We start from the raw sequence: 14,337 nt of genomic DNA, 5'->3' as shown, positions 1-14,337 counted from the left end.
CCAGCGTGGAGAAGACGGACGCGAGCATCGCTATGGCTGGAGGAAACGAAGAAGGCAAGCCAGGATCCGGTACGAGAACCGAGGGAACCGAAGCACTGCCAGGAGGCCAATGTCCCTGTGATTCGCCGAGCCATGCCCCAGGAGGAGCGTGGCTTTCGCAGGTATGGAGCTGGTTCTCGGGGTGGGTGGGGAGGAAGCAAGCTCCCAACTTCTAGCGTAAACGCCCGCAGAACCCTGCCTGTGACCTGCAGCTATTATTTTTTATTTTTTATTTTTCTTCACTTTTTTGTGCTCCTGACACACTGCTCTAATAGGTCCAGTCTTACTTTAAGATCACAAGGCATTTGAGTGTGTGGTGTCCCTTCACTCCCCGCCCCCTGACTATTGCCCAGGAAAGAGGACATAGTCCTGGCTGTATTGTTCTTTCATTCTCCCTACACATGTCGGAGGGAGGAAGACCGCCCTCTACTCAGAGAGAACCGACCCTGGAGAGACAAGAATCGAAGAGCCAAAGCAGTCCCGGCAAGACGGACCGTCCGACTTTTGCCTCACATAGACTGTCCACGCGACCTAAACGTACTGTTCTAAAAATAAAACCCTATATCCGCAGACCTGGCCTCAGACCTCTTCTTGCAACCCCTCCACAGTCGTATAATCAGTTTATCGAGCCGTGCCCACCCATGGGCTGTCATGGAGACGGACGCAAATTCAAAAATCGTACGAGTCGTCCGCTGGAAATTCAGTTGGATGCCTACAACAATGTTGCAATCCTAGGGTGTCCTAAAGGTGAAATTTTGAACGATGCGTAAGACGTGTAGGAGTCTTACATTTCCAAGGATTGGACAGATTCATAGAATGCAACCGTGTCGGGCCTATCAGTAAGGAGCAATGTCACAGATTCTGCCTCTGCAGCACTAATTTAAGGCTGACAGGCCCCCAGGGAGCTCACTTGCCTGCACTACATGCTACAGGACCACATCTCTGATACCACTGCTGCTGTCTATGCTTCCTCTGGATCTTGCAATGGCACGTACTCTGGAGAGGGCCCCAGCATTCACAGAGGAGGAGAACCAGGCCCTGCTGGATGGGGTCCTCCCACAGTACAGCAAGCTGTATGGGAAACCAAGGGAGCAGGTGAGTGTGCAGTCCACTGTCTACCAAGTCCGCAAGTTGTCTGAGTAGCAGTAATAGAAGTGTGCACAGCAGTGGGAAGCATATGCACTGAGTACTTTCTGCACCCAATTCATGTGGGTACATGTGTTGAACAGGTGTTCTGCTGCAAAAGTGCCATAGTGCTAGTTTTTAATCCCTAGGCAATGTTACCATGTCAGACCTGCAGCACAAATGCACATTTCTATGGGTGCACTACCTGTGTACCTCTTTTAGCTTTGTGTTGACTACATGTTTTTTCAATTTTTTCAACTGTATGCAGCACAATTATGTGGCATGTGTGGTAATGTCCTCTTCACTTTGTCATCCTCACAGGTTGATGCCCACCAGAAGCATGAGATCTGGCTGACCATCGCACGGGCAGTAAGATCAGTGGGGGTCTACAAGCGCCGGATCCGCAACTGCCAGAAGAGGTGGCAGGACCTACGTGGCTGGACCCGGAGGATCGCAAGGGTCCAGCTGAAGCTGTCGCCTCCTTTCCATAGGGGCCGACACCGGACCCTGACCCCCCACATGCTCCGGATTCTGGCGGTGGTCTTCCCGGACATGAATGGGCAACTGAAGGCCAGACAGCAGCAAGTCCATGCTGAATCTGTGAACTATGTTTGACATGCTATTTGCAGTCTTTTGGCCTGGTCATGCTTCCACATTACGTTGGTCTTGTAGTCATGGACTCATGTCCCTCATTCGTGTAAGTCACACTCCTCATCTGATCCATAGTTGTGGCCCCTACAGTGTGTGACTTTCTTAACTTGGGCACTGCAGACAGCCATGCGGAAGGTCCTGTACAGCACATATTACTGGGACTGAGATGTGTGCTTTGTGGGTAGGTCTATTGTTTGCACTATGCCTGGTCTCTGACATGTGCTCTGTGTGTGCCTTTCATATGTTTTCCAATTGCTGGTCTGGCTCACCACATGTGTGTGGTGTTTTTAAAACACACACATGCAGGTGAGTCCATGTATTGTCCTCAGGAGTATGTATATCAAGTGTGTCACACTTGCCCAGACACCTGCCTACTGTCCAGGCCTATACACTGTTTCAGGTTTACCTGGGCAGTCAGGCCCACTCCACGTCATTGGGAGACTCTGCTCACACTCCTGTGTATCAATCTACTGATTGTGCTTCGTGAAATGTGCCATCAGGTGTCTGGCACAATGTCATTGTGGTGTGGCTTCTTTTTTGTGACAACTGATGTGTCGATGATTTTAGTGTCAGCAGGACATCTGAGAAGTGAGTATGGGGATGATACTTGTGCAACATATAGGGGTGTGCTCACTTGACTGTGCATAATGCTGTATGCAACAGTGACTTCCATGCAGCTATGTCACATTCGTAGCAGACTGTGAGGTGCTCATGTTCAGGTAGTTGTGTTAGCAGTCACTCATATGTCTGATTCTCGTGATGTGGGTTCATCATAGTCAAAAAACATTTTTTGGCAGGGGACGGACAAGTGCACTTGTCAGCTGCAGAGTTTGCTATGGGCATGCTCTATGTTATGTTATGTTATGTTATGTTAGGGATTTGGTAAAGTGCAACAGCTGCCCCAGCAAAGAGGCGTCCCAGCGCTGCTAGATCAAAAAAAACAAATACTAAGGATAGTCAGGCAAGGACGAGAGCCTATGGAAGTGAGAAAAGGATAGTTTTAATGGCTTTTCGAAAAGCCAACAGGTTCTTCATTCCACGAATGTGGACCGGCAAAGAGTTCCATAATTTGGCCGCTAACACCCGGAAGGAGCGACCTCCCATACGGCATAGTTTGGTTCGTGGTACCATCACCAGGTGTTGCCCCAACGAGCGTAGGCTCTGGCGGGGAAGGTACCAAGTCAGCAGGGGGCGCAATAAAACTGGTCTCCCAGTTTTCAGGATTTTAAATGCCATGACGAGGGCTTTGAATTTAATCCGAGAAGCAATCAGGAGCCAATGTAATCTTCCAATTGTTGCTCTGACAGAGCATCTGCGAGGGAGCCTGATCAGAGTTCTCGCAGCCAGATTTTGGATCCGTTGGAGTCGCAAGATCTCGGCTTTATTCGCACCCAGAAGCAGCACGCTGGCATAGTCCAAGCGAGAGATGATCATGGCTTGAACAATAAGCTGGCGGCTGTTGGCTCAAAGTACTTCAGGATTGATTTTAGGCCTCTCAGCAGGCCCACACAGGTAGCTGCCACTCTCTTTGTGTGGGTCTGAAAGCTGAGTGAGGAGTCCATCCATACTCCCAAGTTCTTAACTAGGGGCTTGGGTGTTGGTGTCGTGCCCAGCGATGCCGGCCACCAATGCTCATTGCAGAGGGCGGTGTTTTTCCCTACCAGCAGAACCTCTGTTTTACTAGCATTAAGCTGTAAACAATTGTCTGCCATCCACTGGGCGACCGCTGCCATACCATCTCTAAACCTCATAGCTGGCGCAGATGGCCCTTCAGCTAGAGTGATAACCAGCTGGGTATCATCCGCATATGATACTAGAGCTAAGTCCCACTCTTTAGCCACCACTGCCAGGGGTTGCACATACAGATTGAACAAAGATGGACTAAGTGTAGAGCCGTGCGAACCCCCTGGCCAATTGAGTGAAACTTAGAGATGTATGGCATGCCGAAACCCAAAAAGATCTCTCCTCTAGGAAGGATCGAAACCACTGTAAGGCAGATCCCGTGATCCCTAGCGCCTCCAATCGGTGCAGAAGAATCTCATGCGAGACCGTATCAAAGGCAGCGCTGAGATCTAACAGAATCAGCGCTGCACTCTGACCGGCGTCGAGGATCAACCTTAAGTGTTCAATAGAGGAGAGAAGGGCGAACTCAGTGCTGTGGCCAGGCCTGAACCCGTTTTGCGACGGATCCAGAATATCATTTTGGCTCATGTACTGAGAAAGGACATTATTCACATGGGCCTCAGCAATCTTGGCCACCCACGGGAGGAGAGAGATTGGCCTAAAGTTTTCGGGTTTGGACGGATCCAGTGAGGGCTTCTTAATAATGGGGGTAACCCGTGCCTGTTTCCAGGCCTTAAGGACTATGGCTGTGGAGAAGGACAGGTTAAGTATGGCGCTGATCGGCTGTTGAAAGTGCGCCAGAGACTCCATAAATTGCGCCGGCCTCATAGGGTCCGATGGAGAGCCCGCTTTCACTTTCCTGCATAGTTTGACTAGCTCTTCTCCAGAAATCTCTGGGATAGATGCTAGAGTGGTACCACCAGGCCTGATATCAACAAAATCATGTGGACCAGGAAGATGCTGCGAAAAGGTCTTATAGATTTTTTCCACCTTTTCGAGAAAAAAAATGGCTAGTGACACAGTGACACAGTGCAGACTGATGTTGTCCGGATGCCCTGCCCCTATGACATGTGGCAGTGAAGACTGACACCATGCATGCCTGTGCCAGGGCATGGACTTGCTAAGAGGGATCCTGCATTGAAGTCAAAGGTGCTCCATGCACCCCATTGTGTCATTGACAATCAGGACATGAGGACATCATTGTGTTTAGTGCTGCTAGGCAACGCAAGATTGGGCAGTGCTTTAAATGGGGAAAAATAAGTGCAGGTACTCATCAAATTGAGCTAGGGGCGTGGCTCGTGGGCGGGGTTAGAGGCGGAGTGAGACATGATAATGCAAAAACACTTCTATTGAGTATTCCTGTTGTCCTTGCATTGTGCTGGATAGTGGTGTCAAATTTTCCATTCCTAAAACCTGCCGGTGCTCAGACTTAAAGCCATGCCTGTAGGGATAGTTTATACATATGGGGCTTCTCACTATTCACCAGCCATGCCAGCAGTTATCCAGATTTGTCACCCTCTGAGCATCCTCTGTCGGTACTGTGTGTGTGTGTGTATTTGTCCAGCCTTGCCTTTACATCCTCCACCCATCTGGCGGTGTCCAATATTTGCCTAGGCCCTTCTGGCTTTCCGTAGGTCGATTCCCCAGACTCACTTGTTCCTTCTCTAGGTCCGTTAATTCTCGTTCTAGTTGTCTTTGTACTCCAGCCACTCAGGCCATGCCCTCTCTTCGCAGCGCAACCTTATAAGCCTCATATTCCACTGTTCTACTCACTGTGGTATACCCGTTTGCACAGAAAAAATGCAGTGTACCCCTTAATGTATGTGCGAAAAGCGCCACCCATCAGCACATTCAATCACAATTTCCACAACAGGATTTTCAGTCTAATCCACCCAGCGTAGAGAGTCAGGATGTTAGTGGTCTGACAAATATCTATTTAGGTTGGCTGAAGAAGCATGCCAGTCGAAATCTGTTGTCATCCCCAACACATAGTCTATACGATTATATCCCCTGTGTACAGGTTGATAGTATGAGAACACCTTGTCTCTCTGGTGATGATGTCTCCTGTCTCCAAACATCTAATAGTTGCTGCCTATAGGGTCTGCATGTACCGTTCACCTATCAAGGAGGACGCCTGGCCCCCAACCTCGTCCCTACCCCTCTCCTATCCTATGGTTTGAGTATGTAGCACCGTATAAATGACCCAGCTTCTCTACCTCGTTCTACAAAAGGTGCGTTTTCTGCAACATAACTATGCAGGTCTGATAGCGTTTAAGATAGGAAATGGCCCATGTGAGGTGTCCAGCAGGGTTGGGCCCTGCCCAATTCCCTCACCTCTCCTCCCCCTCCAGCATCCCACATCAGTAATCGTCATTGCTCTTTAAACCAGAACAAATAACACGAAGAACAGCCCCTCAGGCGGTACCTAAACATCCCAACATGTGGCCGGCCTAAGTGTATCGAGGACGCCTTCTATCTAGAATGCGACAGTGTACTGGGGCTAATTCTTCCAGCAGTATGCAGAGTGCAGCTGCAGGGGATCTAAGAAGGGGCGAGAAATAACAAAGCCTCCTTAAAAAGCAATTGGTCTTTTAAAGACCTGTGAAGTGCTCAGTGCGTGCGGCTGTGTTTGCTCCCTGGAAGCTACTCAGTTGGGCTGACACACAATGGGGGGGGGGGGGTCTGAAGCCCTTTGATCCCAATGGCCTTGCGTCCCTGATGAGAACCTAACCCTGTAGGACTTGCTTAAACAGATCCATGTAGGGCAGACATCAATGCTGAGTGTCCTCCATGCACACACCAGTCTGCTGACAACTGGTGTCGTTCATGAAGGGCATCTCATCGGGCATGTCTGGCCTACAGAGGACCAATCAGTCCATGGCCTCCTCCCTGACGGCAGCAGTATCCCTCACCCAACAGTCCCTCACCCCTTCTGCCTCTGTCCCATCAACAAGTCCTAGCACCCAACCTGTCCCCAGCACACACACACCGGCACAGTCACCCAAACACACACACAAAGACAGCACACAATCACCCAAACCAAAGTCAAGACGTGCACGCAAGCAAAGTCAGGGGACTGATACCACACTCCCAGGGGATGGTTTGCAAACACACATACAAGCATCCACAACCACTCCACAGTCCTCCAATCCCTCTCCCTCCAAGAGCCCTTCCCTTGCCTCACCTGCAACCCCATCACCAAAGAAGCTCTTCCTGTGTGACCTTGGCCTCTTCCCCTCCGATCCAGCTGATCCAGACTACAGGGGGAAGAGGAAGTCCTCACACACAGAGGGGATTGCCCTTCATACCCGGACACCCTCCCCCAGGCGCAGGCAGACTGAGGCCTCCACCCGCAAGTCATCCCCTACCCGGAAGAGCAAGACTCCACCCCCACCCCACAGCTCCACTGCACAGCCTCCTTCCTCCATCCCCCAGGTCAGCACTCCACAGGTTCCCCCGCCACTCCCTGTCCCAGGTTCCCCACCCACAGATACATCATCCCCAAAATGCTCAGGCCCTCCCCAACTCCCACTTGCTCTTCCACTGACATCACCACCAGTCTGTCTGTTCGTGCAACTGGTATGGGGACCATGGCCCCCCCAGCTGACCTGCCAACCTCACCTGAACCCCTTTCCGCTCCCATGGAGTTAGGCACTGCAGTTGAGTCCACGACCACCCAGTCTGACATGGGCACTGCAGTGGGGACCCTGTCCACTACGCCTGACCTGCCCACTGCAGAGGTTCCGGCACCCACCCCATCAGAGTTGTGCCCCACAGTTGTGATAGCACACACCATGTCAGACACCTCCACTGCAGTTGCCACTGACTCTCCTGCTCCCCATCACCCCTTCACAGCCTCCTTCTGCTGAGCCCTGATCCTGTCCCTGGGGTGGCTGGCCTGCCCCCATGTATGCCCCTCAGAGTGGATTTCCCCAGTCCTTAGCAGTGCAGGCAAGCAACAGGTGACAGGTCACTGGCCTTTGTCTTTTTCTGGACTTTCCCTTTCAGTTTTGATTTTGCTGAATAAAACATTTTTTGTTATGCTTGTGCATTTGAGTTAGCTGTACATTATGTTGATGATGTTCACCATGACCTTCCTGTGATGATGCAGGAATGTCAAGGTTTAATTCTCAGGTGTTGATGTGATGTACTCCATGTGGTCCATGAGGTATGTATCCTGTTCTGTTTGGTATCCATGTCATCCTTTGCAGCTAACTGGGTGTGTTATGATTAACTAATTTAGCACAGGAATGTTAACATTTTATTTGCAAGGCCACATCTGTGGCTTGCACCCATGCACATATGATGTGCTTCACATTGTACAATATGTCTATTTCCCTGACTGTGGGCCCATCGCCACGGGACATGCATGTGTGGGCATCATTGGTGTATGAGTCAAGTGTGTCCTCTATGAAACTTGCTAGACATATGTATTGTGTATGTGCAGATGACTTAAGGGACAGTACTGTACCCAGGCGGATGTGACCAGAGCCTACATTGGGTGGTACATGATGTGTTGTGCTGACATGACTGTGACCTGTTGGATCTGTGTTTGGCACAGATGTTCTCCCGCAGGAGTTGAGTCCGATATAGTTAGTGTGTTGTTCAGTGACATTGCCTGTGCCCATGGTGTGTGTTGTGTGGGCATGTCTGTGTGTGTTCCCATCCGGTTTTTCTCCACAGGCTATGTTCCCTTTATGAGTTGGTGTGAGTGATGCTTGCTGAGTTCTCCTGTGTTCATCACACATCTTTGTCTGGGCCTCCCAGATATGTGGGTGCACGACACACTACTGTTCATGTGTGTCATCATTAGGATTTGTCAGTTCTAAGTGGTGATGTTGTGGTCAGACGCAGATGTTACACAGTCAGGGCTACCCTGAGCACTTGTTTGTTCGCAATATCATGTAGATGTCCATTGGTGGTACCTTTCAGTGATTCAGACATGTGTGTGTGTTTGGATCTCCTCCCACCCGTCTGGTTCAGAGGTGCAATGTTGGCATGTTTCTGCATGTGTGCCTTGTGGTTCTCCTTGGCTTCTCTATTGTCCTGGGACTGTGTCAGGGCTTGCTGAGGTCAATGGAGGTCTGACGTCATGGCCATGTACCGCATACTGTGCAGTGTGTCCAGTGGTGGCTGGTGGATTTTATATATGGTGAGGCGGAAACTGTAGGCAGGAAGAAAATGTGTGAGCGCTGTGAGACAGCCAAACTCAAAAGAGTTATGCAGGGATAGTTCTCGCCCCCCCCCCCCCCCACAATTTCTTTTTTGTTAACAAAACAGATTCAAATTGTGGATTATACAGCACATTGCAAGTCATGGAAAACTTAGCATCTTATTGTAACGCATATAGCAGTAGCACAGTGCGCATTATTTTCACCTAGCCAGAACTGCACACAAACACAACTATGCACTGACTTAAGAACAATTAAGATCGCTGTAGAAAACTTGTATGAGTGTAGAATATTTTCTGCCAGCTGTCATTTTCTACAGTTCTATTGTATGTTTCAGTCTTTTGGCTACTCAAAAGTGTTGGAGGCCAGACTCATACAAGCAAGCTCCCCTCATATTAAGCTCACACCCCAGTGATAGCGATCCCTTACTGCTGGCAAAACCTATGCATTGCACTCTCAATGTTTTGTACCATTCATCACAACTATTTTCCCCAGAGAACCTCCATGTAATCGAAGTTTGACAATGTAAGTGCCGAGCTTCTCAGTGTCTGCAGAAGCCACCTGGGCCTGCTGTTGTGACCAGTGTTCATTTATTCATGGAGGCGATGAGGCCTAATGGCCACAGCTGCCACCCATACAACCCTACTCTGTCCTTGCTCCACTGTCCAGGCCAGCCTCACTCTTATGTAATCCTTCTCTCCTTCCTTTGTGCTCCCATGGTCTGCCATCTTTCTCCCATCATTTATAATTTGTTTTGTCCATCATCTTCATTCTATCAACTCTTAGAACGTTCTCTTCATGACCTGCTTCCTCTCCCCTCTAACACAGCGCTTTAGTGTCTATACTTTTTCCATTATCAGCTCTCTCTCCACCTTACCTCTACTCTGCTCATTTATCTCTCTACCCTTTCTCAGCTTTTTTGTTACTCTCCTCTCAATCCCTGCTTTTGTTTCCCTCTCCTTCACACCTAGTGTGCCTTCTCTCCCCACTGTTTTCGGGTAGCTCTCTTCTCTCACTTATTCCCTGTTCTCTTTCATCTTTCTTTTATCTTGTTGACATTCCTTTCAGCTCTTTCACTTCTGGGCCTGCTTTCTTTCGTCTCTCACTTTGACCATTGCTCTCTCTCTCGCTCTCCTTTCTCAGCTGGTTCAATAGGCTAACACTTTGAGGGATTGAATAAATTAAGAAAGGAAGAGGCCCACAGACACGTTGATCTCTTCCTTCAACATTTCATTTATTTTAGGGTGGTTCATAAAACCCTATACTGTTAGGTGCTTTAGCTCTCAAGGTTGGAATCGAAGAAATGGAGGCACGAAATATTGTACCAGAAACAGCCATTGACAAAGTTAATAGTCCTGGCTTGTTATCAGTGTAATGTTACTTGTTGTATTGTTTATATGGATGCAATGACAGAAGCAGCAAATTTACCAGACGGGCGCCTCACTATACTAAACACAGATTTGTTAACATACTTGTTTTTAAGCCACGCCCTTAATTACACCGGCCACGACCCCCCCCAGTTCTTTCATTCTACTTAAAGCCCTGCGCCTATCGACGAAATGGGAGCCTCAGTGCGCTATGTAATTGTCCCGAATCAGTAGGCCACCCTGAATTATAAGGCCAGAAACTTGGCACATGACGGCAGCAGTTCTGATGGTAATTCATTTTCTTACTTTTCTGCCTTTGAACTTGGGGACAAGTGAGGACAACAGGGCGCCTAGAATGCATGAAAAGGGTGGAATATGCTTTGGTCACAAAACAAAGCTCTTACGTGCGAGAAGCACCTTCAGTTTATCGGCGTTCACAGGCTCTCCAGCTCTAGCGCCTACAGTGGATTCAAATTACATTGGGTGAACAAGTACACGATCATGCGTGCATTGTGCATTAGGCTGTGATGGGCAGGGCAGGCAAGGACGGGGAGGTGGCGTCTCCGGCACCGAACCCCTTCGAACTGTGGGAAGTACTGTTTCACAGTAAATGATGCAAGACCTACGGCTGATATAAACATTAAGAGTCCATACTCAGTTCGGTAGCTGACTGTCGTGACAGTGTCACAATCCATCATCCCCACGTGGACAGAGCGTTGTTGCTGCCATCACGCGCCTGGCGGGCGTGGGTATTATGTATGGGAGGGGTTACACGGTCCTTCATCTCCTGCTCTGAACACAACTCATCAGTCACGGCTCGCTCACAGTGGGGGCGGGATAAATAAAATAACAAAACTTACCTGGTCTTGACCGGGTCCGCGCCGCCTCTGCTCTGGGGTCCCGTTGGCGTTGGCGCCTAGTACTGGAAAACTTTCTCAGCCAATCCTGGCGCTGCCAGCAGCGCCAGGATTGGTTTAGGGCACCGTTACTCTTTGCGCGCCGTACGCCCATTAGGAGACCGAGGGGCTCCTAATGGGCATGCGCAAGGCAGGTAAAACACAAGTGCGCATGACTGGGCACAGCAAAAAAATTGCCCTCCGTCCCTATTCATGCGCACTTGTGTTGTGCTGCTGCCTGTCCCTGGCTTCAGTGGCTTGTCTGACAATGCCTGGCTGTCACTCAACATGACGCTGGACCGCCCACCCCCTTCAAACTCGGGGGTGGGCGGTCCGACATCATGTTGTTGACTGACATGATTGAAGTTCAGTTCTCCCTCGCTTCTCTGAATTTAAGTAAACAGAGAGTTTACTTAAGTTCAGAGACCCGAGGGAGCTGCGGGCGTCGGCGGCTTGTGGGGCAATGCCCCAGCGCCCCTAATGGACGCACCGCCACTGAGTGTGTCTGTCATTCACCTTGTTTGTAGACTGTCCTTGTGTGATGAGTCTGTGCACCTTAGATCCTCACAACATTACTGTGTTTATCATGGGTGCAGGTGTAATGTTACTGGTCCATATGGGCTTCAGTGATGCACATCAGTGCAGTTCAGGGTTTGCGGTGTTGAGGGTGGACAGATGTGAATTGTTGCATGTCTGGGCCCCTAGCTCCCTTTTGTCCCTGGTTGACGTGCCATGTTGAGTGCTTGGTGTTTGTGTAGGTGTGATGTACGTTTGTGTCCTGTGTTTCCCAGTTTGCACGGCATCTCCCTTTGACATCACAGTGGACCTTTCATGCAGGCTTGTGTCACCCCAATTTATGGTCCCTGGGGGTAGTGCTGTTGTGAGTCTGTCTCATGCTGTTTCAGTTGATGTTCATTCCAGCTTGTGTCAAATGTGTCTGTTGGTATCCCTATCATATCACGATGCCTGATTGTCCACTAAGGGGTGCACAATTGATGGCTTACTTTTGTGTGGCACTGTGTCCACTTCTGTGTTATTGTGGTTCAGCCACCCTCATGTGTTGTGTAGTTGCCTGGGGATACTGAGACACAAACACACACATGCTGTGTGAGATGTACAGTCTGACTGTATGCAATGTCAGGCCCCATGAGTGTTGCTTGTCTGCACCTGTCCGAGTGTATGTTGTGTTTTCTCTGAACTGTTTGCCTCACCACAACTCTGTGGGTATGTGACACAACTACTGCTTTGGCACAGAATGTGTGTCATGTTCTGCAACCAGGACTCATACATGCTGTTTGGCATTTGAAGCTTTTTCCATGATGACACTTACCTTTAGGTCACTGTGATGATGGGGGGATTTACACCCTCTGCCACAATGCTCAACCTTTGCTGCAGTTTGTGCCCACACATTTTACATAGGATCTACACAGTGATTGGGATTTTGAGCACATTGGCACAGTGCTATTGTGAAGCTTGACTTGTGTAGCCCACACTCTGGTGTTGGTCACACATGTGATGGTAGTTACATTGTGTGTTGCAACTCATACTTACTGTTGGGGGTATTTGTCAAACACTACACACTGTTGTCATGATGTTATGGGGAATGTATTTGGCTGGCATACCTGAGGTTGATGTATGATGGATGTGTGGCGCATCACCCATCCTATGGGTGGGGGTGTCAATGTTGTTAGACACACAGACCCCTAGGGTGGGGGTTGCAGTAGTGATAGGCAACATGCCCCTATGGGTGGGGGTGGCAGTAGTGATAGGCAACATGCCCCTATGGGTGGGAGTGGCAGTAGTGATAGGCGACATGCCCCTATGGGTGGGGGTAGCAGTAGTGGTGGGCATCAAGACACATATGGGTAGGGGTGGCAGTAGTGGTGGGCAACATGCCCCTAAGGGTAGGGGTGGCAGTAGTGATAGGCAACATGCCCCTATGGGTAGGGGTGGCAGTAGTGGTGGGCAACATGCCCCTATGGGTGGGGGTGGCAGTAGTGATAGGCAACATGCCCCTATGGGCGGGGGTAGCAGTAGTGGTGGGCAACATGACACATCTGGGTGGGGGTGGCAGTAGTGATAGGCAATATGTCCCTATGGGAGGGGGTAGCAGTAGTGGTGGGCAACATGACACATATGGGTAGGGGTGGCAGTAGTGGTGGGCAATATGCCCCTATGGGTGGGGGTGGCAGTAGTGGTGGGCATCATGCCCCTATGGGTGGGGGTCGCAGTAGTGATAGGCAACATGCCCCTATGGGTGGGGGTAGCAGAAGTGGTGGGCAACATGACACATATGGGTGGGAGTGGCAGTAGTGATAGGCAACATGCCCCTATGGATGGGGGTAGCAGTAGTGGTGGGCAACATGACACATCTGGGTGGGGGTGAGAGTAGTGATAGGCAATATGTTCCTATGGGTGGGGGTAGCAGTAGTGGTGGGCAACATGACACATATGGGTAGGGGTGGCAGTAGCGGTGGGCAATATGCCCCTATGGGTGTGGGTGGCAGTAGTGGTGGGCAACATGCCCCTATGGGTAGGGGGAGCAATAGTGATAGGCAACATGCCCGCATGGATGGGGTAGCAGTAGTGGTGGGCCACATGACACATATGGGAAGGTGTGGCAATAGTGATAGGCAACATGCCCCTATGGGTGGGGGTGGCAGTAGTGGTGGGCAACATGACACATATGGGTGGGCAACATGCCCCTATGGGTAGGGGTGTACACAAGAAGGTTTTGGGTCCTACAGCTGGCCAGCCTGGACCTCAATAGTTGCAAAACAGAACAAAATGGCTAGCCAGGATGCTTTAAGAGGAAGTTGTGATGTATTCCAATAGGTTCTGTATCGATCCCCCTATTCCTGACCCTATTCTGGTTAACAAGTTAACTAGCAGCCATCCCATGAGGCAGAAAACCCCCATGATGCAGGAACCGTTATCTGATAAAGCCACACTACGGCACAGGAACGTGTTATCTGATTAGGTCATAACGCTTGCCATCTAATTAGACAAGCAATATTCCTCCAGCCCCTGATAAGGCATACGGAGTTCTCAAAACAAATCAAACCTATGACAACCTGGGAAAAACCCTGCGGCCATTGTTTTGATTTCACCGAGAACTTCAGCAAAAGAATGTGCTAACGACCTGGTCGTATGACATCCTTATTGACGTATCTATGTCCATCCTTACGTCAATCTCGGCACCTTAAAGGTATAAATATTACCGATATTGCCCTATGCAAACACACGCGGTGGTGACGAGATCGGAGCAGCCAGACTTGCCGAAGCCCAGAGCAGAGCAGACCCCGCTGGCGCAGCCCCGCCTTCCTGACGCGCTGAGAACTAGACGCTGCCTTTCTCCTGCCGAGAAATCCAGCTCCGGCGCTTCCGGGTAGCCCTCGCAGGCAGCCTGGGATATCGAGACCAGAGACGAGAGATACCATCCCTCATCCATCCTAGATTCCAGGT

Source organism: Lissotriton helveticus, chromosome 3_2 (assembly GCF_964261635.1).
Source record: "Lissotriton helveticus chromosome 3_2, aLisHel1.1, whole genome shotgun sequence".
Lineage (NCBI taxonomy): Eukaryota > Metazoa > Chordata > Amphibia > Caudata > Salamandridae > Lissotriton > Lissotriton helveticus.
The sequence above is the reverse complement of the archived record's forward strand: the minus strand, read 5'-3'. Positions refer to the sequence as shown.